Source organism: Sitophilus oryzae, unplaced genomic scaffold, assembly GCF_002938485.1.
Source record: "Sitophilus oryzae breed Bouriz unplaced genomic scaffold, Soryzae_2.0 scaffold_1007_pilon_pilon, whole genome shotgun sequence".
NCBI classification, from domain to species: Eukaryota; Metazoa; Arthropoda; class Insecta; order Coleoptera; family Curculionidae; genus Sitophilus; species Sitophilus oryzae.
Window position 1 is genome coordinate 1067717 of NW_022145624.1, and position 18659 is coordinate 1086375.

The window sequence follows — 18659 nt, forward strand, 5'->3', positions numbered from 1 at the left end:
AAGGTAAATTTTATTTTGTGTGGATAATCAATTACCTGAAGATTATTGATACAAATTCTTATTTAGGCCAAAGAAAAACCGCTACTGACAGAAATTCAAAAGAAAAATCTCTTCAATTGGGCAAAATCTAAATTACCGTGGACACAAAATGATTGGAATAAGGTCATATTATTATTATTATTTATTATTTTTTATCCATTTTACTTTGAAAAACCATCCCTTGCTTTCTGATTGATCAACTTCACCACCATTGAACAAAAATTAGTCAGTATCTGTCAAAGTACTGACAGACGAAAAACAGCTCCGGTTTCGGAAACCCTATTGAGAAACAAAACATTTCATAACCGTATAAAATCGCTTATATCTGGGGCTTGAAACGCAAATTCAAATTCACCTCAAATATCCATTTAGTTGGTCATTGGCAAGCACTCTCTCATTGTACATGAAAATAACAAAACAAACATTTACTGATCTCGATAAAATTTATAGTTAAATAGTAAAACTCACCCGGGGGTACTCCGCCCCCTAGCCACTGACATCACTGACATTCTATTCAATATATCCCATTCTATATCTTCCATCTAATTCAAATATTATTCGGATTTATTAGTTAATAATCTTCAACAACTAGCTAGTGTCACCTGAAATAGTATAGGGGCTTCCCCCGGACGCAAATCTGCCGCTAAACAGATTCGCATCCCAATCCAATAGGCTAATTGGTGTCCCTCACTACCCCAACGCCGCATCGTGTCAATCGAGAAGACAAGGGACTCAACTCTCAAGACCAACCTCGAAGGAAAGACGTCACAAGAGGTTTTCTTCTCAATGGTCAAACGATCCGTTGCCTTACAGTACATGCAACTTTTATAGTAAAAAGACTCGCAACCCCAAAATGTCAGCTCTGTGACAAAACACAACACAACAGCCGGCCGGCCCGTCTACTACACTGACCCGCCGCCGGCAAGCTAAGTCTCCTCTTACATCACAATTTTACCTGATCACAAATATTTACATCGCCTGCTTATGAATCATACTATTTTCTCTAATCGACTTTCAAATAGAGTGTTTTAGCATTACTAGATAAATAAATAGAGAGTTTCCGAAGGAATGCATATTCTTTATTAGAATAGTGAATAAATAAAAGCATTATTATAACAAACTTATTTTCCAAGTTTTACAACCGCAAAAACCACCACCTATTTTTTTCCAAAACCGTTTTCTCTGGCCACTAATTGGTCCACAGGCAGGACATCCGTTTATCGGGCGATCGGCAGGAAGTGGTCCCTTTAACATGCCCTCCCGTGGTCCCTCTAAAACAAACGCCATTGACAGCAGGCACGAGGACAAATATTTACCCCAGGAGCGTCTGTCCGCACATGCTGTCCCTCTTGTTGTCCCTCGACTATAAACAAACTATTTAGGCCATCATAATACTGTATTAGATAAAGAAAAACTGTTTTTGGTATGAACTGTAAACTTTGAAAAAAAAAACCGTCTCCATGATTATATCGAAAACCAGTTGAAATAAATATCATCCATATATTTTTATAAACATTTATCTGTTAAAATTTCATTCCAGAATATTGTATAATACAAGTTTGACACCACGTCACTGGCTACTGATTGTTCATCTCTGCCCTCATTCCCTTACCTTGAATAGTTTGAAAAGCGAGTTTGTTCGATTTGATATTATTTCCTAAAGTTTGTATGAAACGTTCCACACAAAGACTCGGCTTGGAGATGTCTCTGGGAGATGATTTGTGCTATAGGGGATGGAATTCTTCCCCTGAATTTAAAGGGGCGGGGAAAGTTATAAGAAGGGTTGTAAGGTCAGAGATTATCTTGAAAAGATTTATAGATTGTTGGAAGAATTAAATAATAAAAAACTGCAATCCTGTGATAAAATAAATTATGTCATATGGAATATGACATGTCATCGTATTATTTATTATACTGTTCGAACTTCGATATTTTCCAAACATCAAAAGATTCTAGAAAACAATGCATTTTCAACGCAAAATATTACTTTCTATATGTTGCTTGTCAAAAACTTACTTCGTAAAGTTTGGAGAGGTTTTAAAAATCAAGAGAGTGATCGATATCCTAAAATGGGAAAGGTCAGGGAAATGGTCTGGATATCCAGGAAACAGATTGAATTCGACTGATGTTTCTGAATCAGCCAAATTCTGATTAAAATTTGACGCTTGTATTATTTTAAATTGAAATATCCACGCAGAGCTAACGGGAGAGAATATTAAAATTATTTAATATAAAAAAAATTGAAGAAGATTATTTTTAGCATCCATAAATTAAACAAACCAACCGTAATTTATCTTGTCCCTTTCTCCATTCCTTTTCGAACTTTTCCTTTTCTCGAACAAACAAAAAACACCTCTAGAACAAGCTTTTAATTCAAAAACTCCAAACTTTATTCCGGCCTGGACCAGGATTAGTAGGCCTTATCCCATTTCGACGGCCTACGCTGCATACGGAATGTGAACCAGGCCAGATCCAATTAGAAAGTTGTATTAAAAGTTGGGAGTATAAATTCGGTTCAGTGTGAGAGTGAGAAGGTAGGAGTGAGAGAGAGAGAGAAGAGAAATCTAATGGAGGAGCTTCCTGGATTAATCTCTAGTTCTATTTGTTTTTATCATCCCTCCCCTCAGTGCTATCCACTCACTTTAGCCGATTTGATGAAATGGAGTTTGTGAGAATTATTAGCATATTTATGATGCTTATTTTACTGTTTAAATGTATTATATTTATTTTTACACATTTTATATATCTTTGTTAGATCAAATAAATAAAAGAAAAGCTTTAGAACAGAATCACATCAAGAAAAATAAAATATATTCTTTAGTTAACAATAGTTAAATACTGAGAAAACATTTACTTTTCCTTTAATAACATTGTTTGTTACAAAACGTATGAACCAAAATAACATCAATGCGTCTCGAATGGTAGTCTAAAAGCTATTATTTAACAACTATCATCTCTGGTCGTCGCCTGATTTCCCTCTCTCTAGTTTGTGAATAATATTTTAAAAATCAATAATTTTATTTATGTATACAGAGTGTCTTAAAAATGAATATTTTGAATTTAAAAAAATATGTCTATATTTCTAAATAGGCGGTTCATCTCAAACTCATCATACAATCTAAGGGCCTAGACAAAAGCCAGTATCTGAGACGGTTTTCCAGAGAGGTTAGTTCCAAGCAATAAACTCTATTTCTCAAATTTGTCCAGTTTATCCAAAACACTAACAGAAATTACCATAACTCCGATACGCTTGTGGCTTTTCAACGGCCTGCAGCGACAACATCGACGTTTCGACGTTCGCATCGACAAACGTCCCCAGGGATTCCCCTCAGCGAACAGGACTTCGTTCCCTGTATCCCTGTCGTTCGAGAATGACGACACATCGAATGGAGATAGACCTGGGGCTATCCAGATCCGGGAATAAATCAGGGAGGAACGGGATATACGGCAATTGAGAGGGTATAGTTTTATTTGGATCCACTGGATTTGTTAAGGAAATCGGTGACATCAACCGTATGGAGCATATAAAGCATATGAAATTGTTTCAACCCAGATGTATAGTATTATTTATACATGAATTTTGTATTTAGAAGTTTTTTTAACAGTCACATTTGTTATCGACTAGATTTTAAATATGTAGAAGAAGGAGTTAATCAACTTCTTCTTCTACCAAAGTGTATGGTCATAATAGGGCTAATAATCTGGATGAGCATCAAGTAAAAATAGGAGAGGCTTTCCAAACTATTAGCCCTAATACGTTAGCTAATGTCAGACGGGGATTTTACGACCGCCTAGGCTTCTGTCTAGCACAAGAAGGTGGTCTTTTTTGAACACTTGTTATAACTTTTTTTATTTAGAGTAATATTTTATTTTTTTTAATTTTATTGATATATTTTTTAATTTTGGAAATGGGTTTTGGGTTTAGAGAATTTATTTATTTTTAGTTTTGGCTTGTAAACGCACTCGAATAATAAATATTTAAGTATTTTTATTTTAAATGTTACCTTAAGTGAAGGTAAACAATTAAAATGTAAATAATACATACTCGGCATTCCTCGCGTCGTATTCCTAGTCTGTCACGACCGACCCGTCCAAGCACAACTGCAACTGCCTACTTCCTGACCAGCCGACTAGCCGGCAGTGAATCTCGAGTACGAACGCAATCGGGTAAACGCAAATTCGTCCGAAAACTTGCTATGTTACTAGTAGCCTGCTCTTCCATGTATATACAAACAAACAACAGTAAACAAACAAATAAGTCCATTTTATTATTCGTCCATCAAAAAGGTCGAGAAAAAAATGGCAAAAATCTTGATATCCTCGCTCCTCCCATTTCCTCGCTACTATTTCTCTTCCAACCTCGTGCCTGTGTATATTAGGCCCCAATTCCATCCTTTTATCTGGAACGGGCGACATTTCCCGCAGGCCTCTGTCTCCAAACGATCCCAATAAACTTAGGCAAAAAGAAGCAAACAAGGGACAAATTCCGTCAGACGTAGACGGGCGGGGATCCTGAAAGATGTCGGCGATTTGCCGCTGGAAAATACTACTAAAAGAAATATTCTTCATTCGGAACAGGTACACTGTTGCCAGATTTACGTAGTTTTCTGTTGGTGTTGTAGATTGTAGATTGTATGGGAGAGGGAATTTAATCACCGCCAACGTATAGATCTAATGTATTAAAAAAAATCCTATGGGTATTTCGCCACTGGAAGAACGTGCTACAAAATAAAATAGTTATTTTTTCTAAACATTGTAGCGTTAATATACAGAAGTAAATTGCGTCTAGTGCGTCTAGTGAACTTATTTTCATTCCATTCATAAGAGCCGCTAAGGACCTTTATTATAATAGGAGAATAGTCAATTCTGGTAATGTTGCTAAAGGAACATGGTCTGTTGTGAATGAATTGAGAAACAAAGCTTCTTCGTCTAGCACTATCTCTACCTCACCTGAGAACCTTAACGATTACTTTGTAAATGTAGCGAAAAACTTAACTAATACCATATGTCCTTCTCATGATCCACTTTCTTATCTCTCTAATGATAATGTAAACTTACACAGTTTCTTTTTTTCGCCCGTAGTTTTAGAAGAGCTTCGCAGTACAATTAATACCATCAAAAATAAATCCTCTTCTGGGACCGACCGGCTAACGTTAAAAATGTTTTTGAATCTGCCAGAAAGCACTCTGAATCACCTAACAACTTTAATAAACATGTCGTTCCAAAATGGTATTATTCCAAAATGTCTTAAAACGGTAATAATCATTCCTCTGCATAAAAGAGGAGACAAAGATGAAGCTTCTAACTATCGCCCAATTGCACTCCTTCCAACGCTATCTAAGCTCATAGAAAGGTTGGTTAAAAGAAGGCTGGTATCTTTTCTGTTTAAGTACAAAATACTTACTGAATATCAATTTGGATTTCTAAGCAACAAGTCCACAAATGACGCTATATTTTCCCTCCTTAATAAAGTTTACTCTAGCCTAAACAACCATCATTCTACAGCAACAATTTTCTGTGATTTTTCTAAGGCGTTCGATTGTGTAAATCATAAGATCCTAATTAATAAACTTCAGCACTATGGGTTCAGGGGAACATCTCTCGAATGGTTTAAGTCGTATCTGAGCAACAGAAGTCAACTTGTGAGGGTGGATACCACGTTGTGTTCTAGCAAGCCAATAGAATGTGGAGTACCACAAACCTCAGTACTAGGCTCTATTTTGTTTCTTCTTTTTATTAACGATATTGCTAACATAAACATCAGTGGCAAAATATGTCTTTTTCCGGACGACACTAGCTTCACTTGGAACAACAAGGACGTCACGGCACTTCATAGGATTATATGAAATGACTTAATGACTATTAAATCTTGGTGCGATTCGAACCTCCCGAGTCTCAACATTTCTAAAACTAAAGCTTTGTCGTATAAAAACTCGCTGCAGTCTTTTGTACTTAACAACACCACCAATGACGTCGTAAAATCTGTAAAATTCTTAGGGCTTGTTGTAGACAATTCTTTAAAATGGGACATGCATATCGAAGCTTTGTCGAAAAAATTGAGCTCTGCCTGTTTTGCATTAAGATCTGTTTCTAAGGAGCTTAACTTCTCAGTGGCTAGAACTGTTTATTGTGCACTTTTGAGTCGCACCTCAGGTATGCACTTCCATTCTGGGGTACGTGTTGTGCGACTCAATTTGACCGCATTTTCAAGCTCCAGAAGAGAGCTGTTCGATATTCACTGGGACTAAACAGCAGAACTCATTGCCAGAACTTTTTTTAAAAAATGAAAATATTAACTTTTTCTTCCTTATTTATATTTGAATCCGTTTTCCTATTACGTAAGCATGTATCAGCTTCTCAAGAAAGGCCATCTTACACTTATCATTATTTAATACATTTATTTTACATCATTATACTTATAATGATGTAAAATTTAGCTTATATATCCAATATGTAATATGTTGAAAAATGCCTGGGACTGAGTGAAACTGAAAAGAAGGAAGCTCTGTATTTCTTTAAAAGAAGTAAAGAAATATGATTTCTCTCAATTCCATGTACTTCGAAATTCGATAAAAACATTTGCAGGAATTTTTCAAGCGGCTGCATTAAAGCTGCGCTTTGCAGGAAACGTATCGCCAGAGCTAGACGTTTCCCGAAATATTGACCTATAAATATCGGCCTGCTTTACGCTTAATCCTGCCACGGACAGTTGTTAAACTCCTAAAACTCCTGCAGAAACTGAAACTGGAGAAAGTTCGGTAAAGAACAACAAACAGTATTTAGACAGTCAATTATTTTCAGAAGGAATATCAGAAGAGGCTGTAATTTAATATTTTCAGGAGGTTTCTTGGAGTGTACACCGGGTGTCGAAGAACGTCTGGAGAAACTTTTTACGTAAAAAATGTTTCTTGGTAAAAATCGCTACGAGCAACCGTTCTCAAGATATTTAGAATGGGAATAGTCAATACATGTCATTATTGACAAAAAATAAACACGTTGAGTAGATAGTTACTTGAGTGAAATAATAGATTTGAGAAATTTTGATTTTTCTAAATTAATCATAAACTTTTCTAAGAAAAAATGATGATAAAACAGTTTCTATTGAACATTTTACCACAAAAACATTTGAAATTTATGATTTCAGTCTAATAACTATTTAGTCGACACATGTTTAATTTATGTCAATGATGACAGGTATTGATAATTTCGATTCCAAATATCTCGAGAACCATTATTCGTAGCGATTTTTACCAAGAGACATGTTTTACGTAAAAAACTTCGTAAATGTATATTTTTTTACTCAGTAGTTTTATACAGGTACGGACGAAGAGTTATTACTTCTCAAACTAGTTGAAACATATGTAGGTGGCGCCCTCTACAAGTAGCAGTCATATTGACATAAAATTCTCATATAAAAAAACATCCAGGCACCAATTTTCATCTAAATATTGACGTTACTTCATAAATTGTTTGGAAAAAATCGAAATAAAAATGAAACTTTTATACCCTGTATCTCCGAAACTATATAAGCATTTTAGGACATACATTTATACGAACCTTTTTACTTATTTTTATCTGCAGAATATGCTGCCGATGTTTTCGGAATACAGTTCGGACCACCCTGTAGGTATACAGCAAAGCCATAAAACAAATTATCGCCTAAAACATCTAAAACAAACAGAAAACACGTGATTTTCCCTTGTTAAATTTTCAGGGTATCCCAGAAATAAGTGCAAGTATTTTAAAGGGTGGTAGATCTCGATAAAAGAAACATATTTTCTCTGTATCGTTTTTCAAATAAGTCCAAAATAACGGAGTTATTTTATTTTAAAAATTTAAAAAAAAAAATGATTTTTTGCTAAAATTTTGAGAACCACTGGATCTTTTCTGGATTTTCTTTCTTGTAACTTTAATCTACTACCTATGTTGCCATATTATCAAGAAATTATTTTTTTTTAATAAAAACTAAAAAAAATTCCAAAAAAATTTTCAAAAAATTCCGAATTTTCTAAAAAAAATTATTGAGACAAAAACCTCATAGGCGTGTTTCTGGGGTTGAACTATACTACCAGTTAAGTTAAAATACTTGCACTTATTTCTGGGACACCCTGTATATGGGTACATCGTAGCGCCGCGCCGCTCCGCCTCGTGCTTATAACCTTGAAAAATTAAAGCGTGTTATCAAATCGGCTAGTTCACAGTGAAAGCAGGCAGGCACCGTCAACCAGCGTTCATCGGCGTTCTCGCTTTTACCGGAACGAAAATTTATTTATTTCTGCTTTTGGACGAGCCGACGGCGCACAGAGGGTATTAAGAACTAAAAGTTGGCCAAAATTATGTTTTATGATTTTTTTTGCTTTTTTGCTAGTAATATTAATTATTAATTAGAGGAGAGGTTGCTAATATGGAACCCCATTTTGTTTTTCCTACACAATATTTTCTCCTCTACTCTGAAACCCTTTCCACCGATCAAATAGGGCCATTCTGTGCAAAACCAAGCAATTGGATGAGGATGCTAGAACATGGCTAGAACAAGAAAGTAATTTGTATATTATAGACGATATTTGAGCGAGGATGGGTGTTATAGGGTAAATACTATTTCTTTTAAGAATCTATTTAAATCAATGTTTTTTTGGCAGTGGCAAATATTGGCAAGATTTTTGTACATATTCCAAAGCTGGAGACTTTAAGCATTGAACGGATACTAATTTCCATGCGGAATATTGCCGAATAGTCTTACACCTTATAAAAATGCCTCTGATTTTTTAAATATAAAACATTATAAAGAAATAGAATAGAAGGAAACGTTTCAAAAGAAAAATATGGCATAAAACAGGACTTGCCAGCTGGCTCTGTATCCATGATGGCAGTTATTATAAACAATTTGCAAAAAAGCACTACAAACAATTCCACTATTTTATAATCTTAGAAATATTCAGAATACACTCAAGATAATTCATACTTATAATTGAAATATATTATTTATTTGATAGTCAACTAACAACTTAAAAAAACTAATAAACGCGCTTACATTTAGTATTTATAGATTTGTATTCAGTTAAGATAAAAAATGAAAATAAAAATATTTCACTTTTGGCCAGGTTTATAGACCAAATACCCCTATGTGCGGGAGCGGCGTTTGGATATGGTTAGGTTAGTTAATCAGGTAAATTTCCTCTTAATTAACTACTTCCGAACCCTGCTCGCATCTCCGAAAAAGCCATATAACAATACACGGCATATACGCAAAGTTACGCATAACGTGTATTGTTATATGGCTTTTTCGGAGATGCGAGATGTGAGCGATATGTGGTCAAGAATAGGTCCCCAGAGACGGCGCTGGTTGCCGGAAAGCAGAAACCTGCCTCCACTATGTTCGTACCCATACATTTATACGAACCTTTTTACTTATTTTTATCTGCAGAATATGCTGCCGAAGTTTTCGGAATACAGTTCGGACCACCCTGTAGGTATACAGCAAAGCCATAAAACAAATTATCGCCTAAAACATCTAAAACAAACAGAAAACACGTGATTTTCCCTTGTTAAATTTTCCCATCTATAAATTATGGCCAGTTCACACCTTAACCTTACGTTTTTCGCCACATTATTTTACCAAGCAAGGGTAATTCTATTCGAATGGGGGGTAAGAAGGCTTGGCACGCCCCTCTATCAGGAAATTAATATGTTCAGAAGGAAGCGGACTGTGTGTTTTTCCATTATGTCCGTGTCAAGTTGGGGTTTAGACGCCAGTTTTCCAGTGAATTATTGGAATACTTCCTGTTTTCCTTGGATTTTTCGATGTAGTTATATCAGAGATATAGGAATATTTCATTATTTGTAGGAAATTTTATGTGGATTTAGAATTTTGCAGGAAAGTGTTTTTTATCCAAAAAGGCCCGTCTCGTTTTTTCCACAGGGCCTTTTGAATTTATTGCAAAAAACAACGGTTCGATTTACCCCGGTATAAATAATAAAAAATAATGCCAATAAATTTATCTTCATACTGATACCATAATCATAAAATTCGGATTACAGAATAAAAAGTTAGGGAGCTGGGGAGTAGATATTTGGTTACTCTTTTTAAATAAATGCCTTTATTGTCAAAACATTTTTCAATTTGTAGACAAAAGTAAACTAAACAAACAAAGTAAACAAACAAGGTACACAAACAAACATTACACAAATAATATTGTCAGTCTTATTGTTTAAAATAAACATTTAGAAATGCTTACAATGTCAAAGAACAAAAAAATAAAAATAATATTCAAAAATATTTAGATAGTTAATAGTAAATATCAATTACCTCTATATAAATTTATTTCGATGTCATTAGTAAATATAGCAAATAGCAAACATTAGACCAGTGTGTACAAGATCAAATACGATTTTCAAAATATAATTCATTTACGGCGTAGAAAGAATTAGAGTTCAATGCTTTGCGAAATGAGGAAAATGATGTTATAGATTTGATTTCAAATGGCAGGTAATTGTGCATTTTTTTCGAGTTGTATAATATTGAACTTTTAACTAACTCTGAGCGTGGGTAGGTAGATAAAGATCTTGCTCCGCGTTCCTGAGTGGATAAGTGTGAGATGGCCTTTCTTGAGAAGCTGATACATGCTTACGTATTAGGCAAACGGATTGAAATATAAATAAGGAAGGAAGAGTTAATATTTTTAATTTTTTAAAAAGGTCCTGGCAATGAGTTCTGCTGTTTAGTCCCAGTGAATATCGAACAGCTCTCTTCTGGAGCTTGAAAATGCGGTCAAATTGAGTCGCACAGCACGTACCCCAGAATGGAAGGGCATACCTGAGGTGCGATTCAAAAAATGCATAATAAACAGTTCTAGCCACTGACAAGTTCAGTTCCTTAGAAACAGATCTTTATGCAAAACATGCAGAGCTCAATTTTTTCTCGACAAACTTATATATTTACAAACTTCGACCTTACTTATATTATTATAGTACTTTAGTACTATATTATCATTGATACTCTATTAATGTAATTTTTCTTCAAGGAATAACGTAGTACGAGAATATGTAAATTCTTGTAACATTGTAATATCAATAAATTATATCACGTAAACCAATTTGAAAAAAAAACATCCACGAACATTTTCGTCTGGCTTTCTTTTAGTTCTCTCCTCGGGCATCTGAATACCTTGTTTGCGAGTTAGAAAACGGCATAAACTCCGGGGGAAACTCGGCGGAAAAACTTTAGAAAAGTGCGGCTTTGCGGAAAATCGTACACGTTTCCCTCGCGGTGGAAAACCAGAACAAATTGGATTACGAATATCGACATGTCCCTATCTAAATTACCCCAGAGATTTCCCATAACAAACAGTGTATACGAGCGCTCTACCAGCATTTTTAAAATTCATGATTATTCAGTGCAACGTGTTGTTTGGTGTCTAGCAAAAGTACCACGCGAACGAAAAAAAGGCGTCGTGGACGGCAAAGAATGACAATCGCTGATAATTTTGACGAGATCAAGCCAAAATGATTTTTTAATGGTGTAGTTTAAAATTTGAGAAAATGGTTATTTTTTATACTAGACGATAATGCAATTTTATCGTCGTGTTACGTTTTGAAAAATATTCAGAAATTGATCAAAAAATCAGCAAAATGCTCACAAAAGATGAGGCTACAATGTGATTTGATTTAGCAATAGCTACTACAGCTGCTGCATCCTACAGGGTGTTACAAAGTTCGGGCAAAAAACTTCGTCTTATTGTTGTGCCCTGTATATGCTCAAAATAAATTCTGAATAAAATATTTTGAATTAGTTTTGTGAAAATAATTGCAAAATTTTTTTTTAAAAAATAATAAAATTTCATTAAAAAAGATACGAGGTCCTGCTTTGGGTCCTTCGAAGAATCTTCGAGATTTGTAGTTAGAACGCTTCTTATAATTTTTTTCCTTTTCATGTGTTACATTACATTTAATGTAGACATGTAGTATTTGAGGTGTGTATCATGTAGCCATCGACTCCCAGCCTCTCCTCTGGTCAACCACCGACTCCTGCTGGTCTTCCTTCACCGCAAACCGCGGTTAAACAGAATCTCCACCGCCGTCGGTAGTGATATAGCGCCAAGCGGTCCGCAGTTCAGCGCGACGCCTCGCTACGCCAACAGCAGCACGTCGCGACGCCTTGCTAACCGACGCCGGCCGTCGCGCGCGGGGTTTTAACCAGAATATCCGACGCCGGTGCTTGACGCGAATAAGTTTGTCGTAGGTTCGGACAAAAGACGTTTAATTTTATTAGAAACGATGATGTTTTTCAATTGGTTGTGAGGATTGGGAGTGTTTTTTTGTGATTTTTTTAGTCTGGACAATGTTTGAGTAATTTGCTGAAGATATTGTATAGGTATGACCTTTTTTTCGAGCTTGGAAAGTTAATTGTTTTAATAGTGGAGGGTTTAAAAGTACAAAAAGATTTATTTACCTTTACGAAAAATTTTATCTCGACTCAGAAGTTGGAAAAAAAATTCTGTCAAAGAAATTTGCCATGGTTTTTCAAATATTAGTTACCTACATTAGTTACTAAAGTATAAAAAATCAATGTCAGGAGTTTTAAGTGTCTATAAGCTTAAAATTTACAGTTCATACGAAATAAACTTTTAGTCGCCTGATTAAGCTTGATCGGCACAGCGTTGCCCACTTTAAAACAAAAATAAATCTATACTAATACATAAAATCCTTAAGTGACTGATATACTGATTAATCACGATCCTGCTCAAACCACTCAACGTAAGAAGCTCAATTTTGGCATACAGGTTGATTCTAGGGTGTAGAGATTCGATAAGAAGGGATTTTTCGAAATTCCAGTTCCAAACCACCCCTCAAATATTACAATATTTTTTATTTAAAAAACGGTCAAGTTTCCGAAAAAACGCTTAAACACGTATATTTTGTTTTGTTTTTTTACATATTTTAAGAATTTTTAAAAATGTATACAGGGTGTTTCGAAAAATCTGGTCATTGATTATCCTGCTTAAAGCGCTTGACGTGAAAAGCTGATTTTTGGAAAACAGATTGACTTTAGAGTGTAGAGGTTCGATAAGAAAGGATTTTTCGAAACTCGAATTCTAAGGGGGTGAAACTATCCCTAAAATATTAAAATATTTTTCATTTAAAAACCGGTGAGTTTTTCGGAAAAACTCTTAAACACGTATATTTTATTTTGTTGTTTTACATATTTTAAGATTTTTTATAAATTTATACAGGGTGTTTCATAAAATATGACCATTGAGTAGTCACGATTCTGCTTAAACTGCTTTTTGTGCTCCATCTGTTGTTTGTTCTTCTTGCCAGGTTACTTGCTCATTGCCACTTGAGAGATTTGACTCTGTGGATGACATCTTTAACCTGGGTTTTTTGTCGTATACACTCTCTTCTTTTACAGTCTTTCTTGGTTATTCTATTGAGCGTTGAATGACCTATACTTTCCTTATAATGTCCGTTTTAAGTGCCCATATACTTTTTTAATATACTACAAGTTAAATACAAGCTGAGTGCACCAGAAATCTAAAATAGTTTTTGACTGTGGAGAACGGCAAACAGGGCAATAATTACACACACCGGAAAAATCTAGGGATATCATTTTATTAAAGGTAAAAATAAATGTTTTGAATAAACAACCACATATTTGTAGGCCGATTCTTTCTACTTCGATTGAAACGAAGTAGTCACACTAGTTATTTCTAAATTTGGGATATTTGCAGAAGTGTTTGTGCATTTTTTGTCAAATGTATAAAAAACACCTAGCATCAGCTTTTCGGGAAAACGCTTGGACAAGCATAATTTATTTGGTGTTTTTACATATTTTGAAATTTTTTAAAAAATCATACAGGGTGTTCCAAAAAGTTGGGTAATTTCTTAACCACAAATTTGCTTAAAAAAAAAATGTTTGACGTAAAAAGCTTATTTTTGGCAAACGGATTTTTCGAAAGTGAAATTCCAACGAGATGAAACTACCCCTCAAATATTACCAAGTTATATAATAATATCGCCATATGGTTTTTTCCTCATGCTGACATAAATGCGAGAAAATTTTATCCAGTTTGTATGTTAATGGAAATTCTTGCTTTGCTTTATCATCACCATTACAAATGATTAATTCGACGCGAACGAAGTCGCTGGTACACGCTAGTTAATTATAAATATATAAACAGTTATTGTTTATATCAACAAAACTCACATTCTTAACAGCACTTAAAGGACATAAAGGGTTATTACTACCGTTTTCCCGTTGAAAATATCCTAATAAAGTTGCAACGAGTTTTTTACGGCTATTAAGCTATCTTGTACATTATCGCGCACTAAAAGAGGTTCTAAAAAGAACAACAGTAAGGTCTGCTAGTAAAAATTTTTAAAGTTAAAGTATGACAACATTATTTATTATAACCAAAAACTCGTAATACAAAACTAAAATGTCAAAACAAATGACAATGTCGACACATGACTAAAATATGACTAAAATATGCCGTATTCATGAAGCCGGAAGGCAGAAACACTAAATGTCCACGGGTAGTCATATTTTAGTCATGTTTTCATGGCTAATCTTACTGTAGGTTTTGCCCTATAATTTCGTTTTTCTTTCAAAAAGGAAAATATACATAAAATTAGTGGCAGGTTCTCAATTAATTCTAAATTCCTCTGCAAAAATAATATTATCCTGCAATATCTGAAGACAATAAATAGACTAGACTAAATAGAGTTTTAAGACGGAATTTTTAACTATTCTTTTTTTAATAAAATAAGATCCTTTTTTCCATAGCAATTACTGTTAAAATTGCCTTATATCTATCAAAAATAGTAGATAAAATAGTACTTTAACCGCAAAGGGAGATTAAATGGTACTTTAACAGCGAGGATAGGTTAAAAACTTTATTTCTTCTCGCACGTTTTTTAATTGCTTCCATTTTTGAAAATTTTTGTATTTCTTTTCATAAGTTATTCGGGATTTAAATGGAAGTAGTTTGGATATGGCGTTTGTCGCCTCAGCCTGAATATCTGTTGGTAATTTACTTATTTCGTTTTGAGCCATTTCTGGCTCCAATTCAATCAGCAATCGACACGAAAGAGAATGAAAAAATATTGACTCAAAACTGACAACTAAAGAGACAGCTTTATTTATTTGTCCAATTACATAGAATAGTAATAAAATACGACGTAATAAGAACGTAATAAATTCCTTCAAATAATAATTTCTGAATATTTTTTAAAACGTAACTCGCTATGGAAAAAAATATTGTTTTATACACGACGATAAAATTGCATTTTATCGTCTTGTGTAAAAAATAACTATTAATATGCAGTCTTACATTACATTGACGATTTGGTGGCCCAAAAAAGACCTACAATACACAATCAATATATCCGAAATCATAAAAATATTGTGTCATCACATTTCGATACGTAGGTATATATTCCCAAAAGAATCATGCCTCTTTCTTATTTTTCCTACAATACCTCCCATACAAAATAAAGTCACAAAATACGACTTATATTCAGAAAATCAAAAGGATTCCGTCTTCAATTTATAAAAATATCCCAGCCATTCGGATTCGATATATTTATGTACGTGGAATCTCTACAAAAAAAGCTATATTACTTTTTGTATTATACATGAATGCTCAATGGCCGTTTCTTGGATACACCTCTATCGATTTCTTGATGACGAATATATATGGCGCTTCTTTGAAAACTGCAATTATTTTAACTTGTATTTAGATGAGGTTTCTTTTGATGTACACACACCGGAAAAGTCTAGGGATATTACAATTTATCCAGCCATCGTCAGTAATTTTATTATTTGCATTTCTGATATAATAAAATTAAAATAAACAAATAGTTTACAGGACGTATTGGAAATAAAAATGCGAAATTTACCGAATTTTTCAAATTTACCTTGATTTTTATTGAACAAAAAAATACACACATTTTTTTTTATTCTAAACTGTGAATTAAAAAAAAAGATAACACAGCCCTACATCGTCTCTCCGTGCTCCTGATCAGGTTGTCGATCTCTTCTTGAGGTACAGCCTGCCAAGCTGCATTCACGGCCCGAACCAGATCCCTACGAGTTTCACGAGGCATACCCATTCTCAAAATTCTTCTTTGGACCGCGTCCCATACGTGCCCGATGGGGTTGAGGTCAGGAGATTGTGCCGGCCAGGGTAAGATGTTTAATTGATGAGCATTGATAAACTCACTTACCACTCTGGCTGTATGAGGCCGTGCATTGTCATGCATGAGAATGACGTTTCTCCCAAAATTATTGGCATATGGTAACACGACAGGCTCAAGAATTAAATCACGATATGTGATTCCTGTTAGAAACCTTTCAAGAAAAACGAGATCGGTTTTTCGGACTAACTGGACTCCTCCGCAGACCATAACTGTTCCACATTAATAAGGGTGCACTTCCTGAACATGATCCAACCGAATAAGATTTCTCGGGTCTCTCCATGCCCTAAGCCTTCTCGAATCCGGATGAATTGATAGGAAAAGCGTGACTCATCTGTGAAGAGAACATTGGCCCCGAGGGGTGTCTCACTATTGGAATTACCTGTACATTTTCTTGGCAGTCGCTGGCAGTCATTGGCAGTCTTATGGCAGTCGCCTATAATAATTACATGGCAGTCATAGGCAGTCTTCTTCATAGTCATTGGCAGTCGCTTAGCAGTGGAACGATATTTTGGCAGTACGTGTACATTTTCTACCCGAGTGATACACCCCTCGATTGGCCCATTGTTCATTCGACAACTGAACATGATCTTGAGCCCACAAATATCGTACCTCTCGATTTCCTCTCGTTAAGGGTTGAGCTCTCCAGGGGCGTCTGCTTCTTAAGTTAACTCTAAATTTACTGTTTTTTGAATAACTAGGTATATATTTTATACAATAAATCCCATACTCTCTTTTTGTTAGAATTTCAAACACGAAAGACAATATTTAACTTTCGTTGAGTGTTTTTAAGCTTAGGGAGTGTGAAAAAACAAAAAACAAATCCGTCTTTCGACGAAATATCAAGTAGACACTTCTTCGTTTTTGCATCTGGAACATCAAAAGAAAAGCGTAATGGATTATTTTTATTTTTAGACGGCTTATGTCTCGCATGCCGGGAAAACTCCGACTTTGAGACATCTAATACTAGTGTTGAATTTTCCGGGGATTTAAATCTAAAAATGAATTCTTTATGGTTATTAAATAAAAGTTTTGTTGATATAGACACTGAGTAATCTTGGATTAATGTGTAATAATATTTTTTTATTAAATATGTACTAACACACGTGCTTTGATTAAGACTTGATTATACGGTTTGCAGAGCTTCAGCATTTGCCATAAAATAGCGAGCAATTTGTTACAAAACCATATAAATTATATACCACTGTAATCACAAAACTTCAATCTATTTCCGTATAGTAACGGAATTTTAAATTATGTCTTTGTTTTCGAGAAAATTTAGTCCAAACATAAGGAATATTTTGTTGACGTTTGACCATCAAAATCTTAAAAATAAAGAAGTGACCTAAAAATGTGATACTGTACGGATATAGTATAATCCTTTATCTTTAATTTCCTTCTTCATTTGTGTAAAAATACCTAGCCAATTTTACATAAAACGTTAAATGCCGAAAGCTAATTTTGTTACTTTTTCGGACTAATGAAATGGACTTTTTAAACCAGCTGGCAATAAGTGCTATTAAAAAAGAAAGAAGAGTATGGGCGAATTAAATGACGCCTAGGACTTGACCTCGTCAAAATTATCATCGATCGTCATTCCCAGCCGTCTCTGACGCCGATTTTTTTTATTGTATGGTATTAAATTATTGTCTGAAAGAGATGAGTTGAAAAGGGAGTGGGCAGCCATAGATGATTTAATACAATATCGGGTCAGAACGTATTATCCAATTAAACGAACGCTTTATGAGTAAAGAGGACAGCGTATATAGCATTGATATACCGGGTCATCGAATAAAAACAGCGTCTGAGCGAGCCCAGAAATTATATTTCAGTCGGAGGTTTACCTATAGTGACTCTATAAGCTTTTATAGATTATTAATTTTTTGTCAGTTTACGGAAATTTAGAACTAATTAGGTTTGCTGTCAAAAAATATTGTATTTTTTGTTTCCCTGATATTCCCGACGCTGGAATATTAAAAATTAATTAAGTCCCAGAGTTTTTCCATATTTTCCCACCGATGAAAAGAAAAGTCTCTTAAAATTAATAAACAACCTACGCGCCTACCTAGAGCTAGGCGTGGAAAAAATCGAATCGATATCAGTCCTCAGGCTAAATTCAATTAGTTCAGGACTAGGGATGGCTAATTTAAGAAAAAATATCGATACCTCTCTACAGTGTGTTCAAGATAATTTCACGTAAATAGGAAAAATTTTATTTTAACACTACCAGAGTTTTCTTCAAGTAGATCACCGCGATTTTATAGTACTAAATGCAAAATTTTATGCTATATCCAATTATTATTAAAAAAAACTTAAAACTTGATCGTAACTTTTTTGGGACACCCTGTATACAATAAAATATTTTCAGGAGATGCACCATTTTAAACCATACAACATCTGCATAGAACTTTTCCTCATATCTTTGT

The 18659-nt window shown here is 34.5% G+C and overlaps 1 protein-coding gene across 4 annotated transcripts in view; it reads left to right on the forward strand.

The window, feature by feature from the left end:
- Nucleotides 1-18659, forward strand: part of LOC115891648 (protein artichoke) — a 296926-nt gene that overhangs the window by 35738 nt on the left and 242529 nt on the right. Inside the window, exon 1 of one of the 4 annotated variants that reach the window (XM_030912194.1) lies at nucleotides 12166-12409. The exons of the other annotated variants lie outside the window; for them this stretch is intronic. The gene's annotated coding sequence lies outside the window, so the exon portion shown is untranslated. Of the gene's footprint in view, nucleotides 1-12165; nucleotides 12410-18659 lie in introns of those variants that run through there. 4 annotated transcript variants of the gene reach the window in all.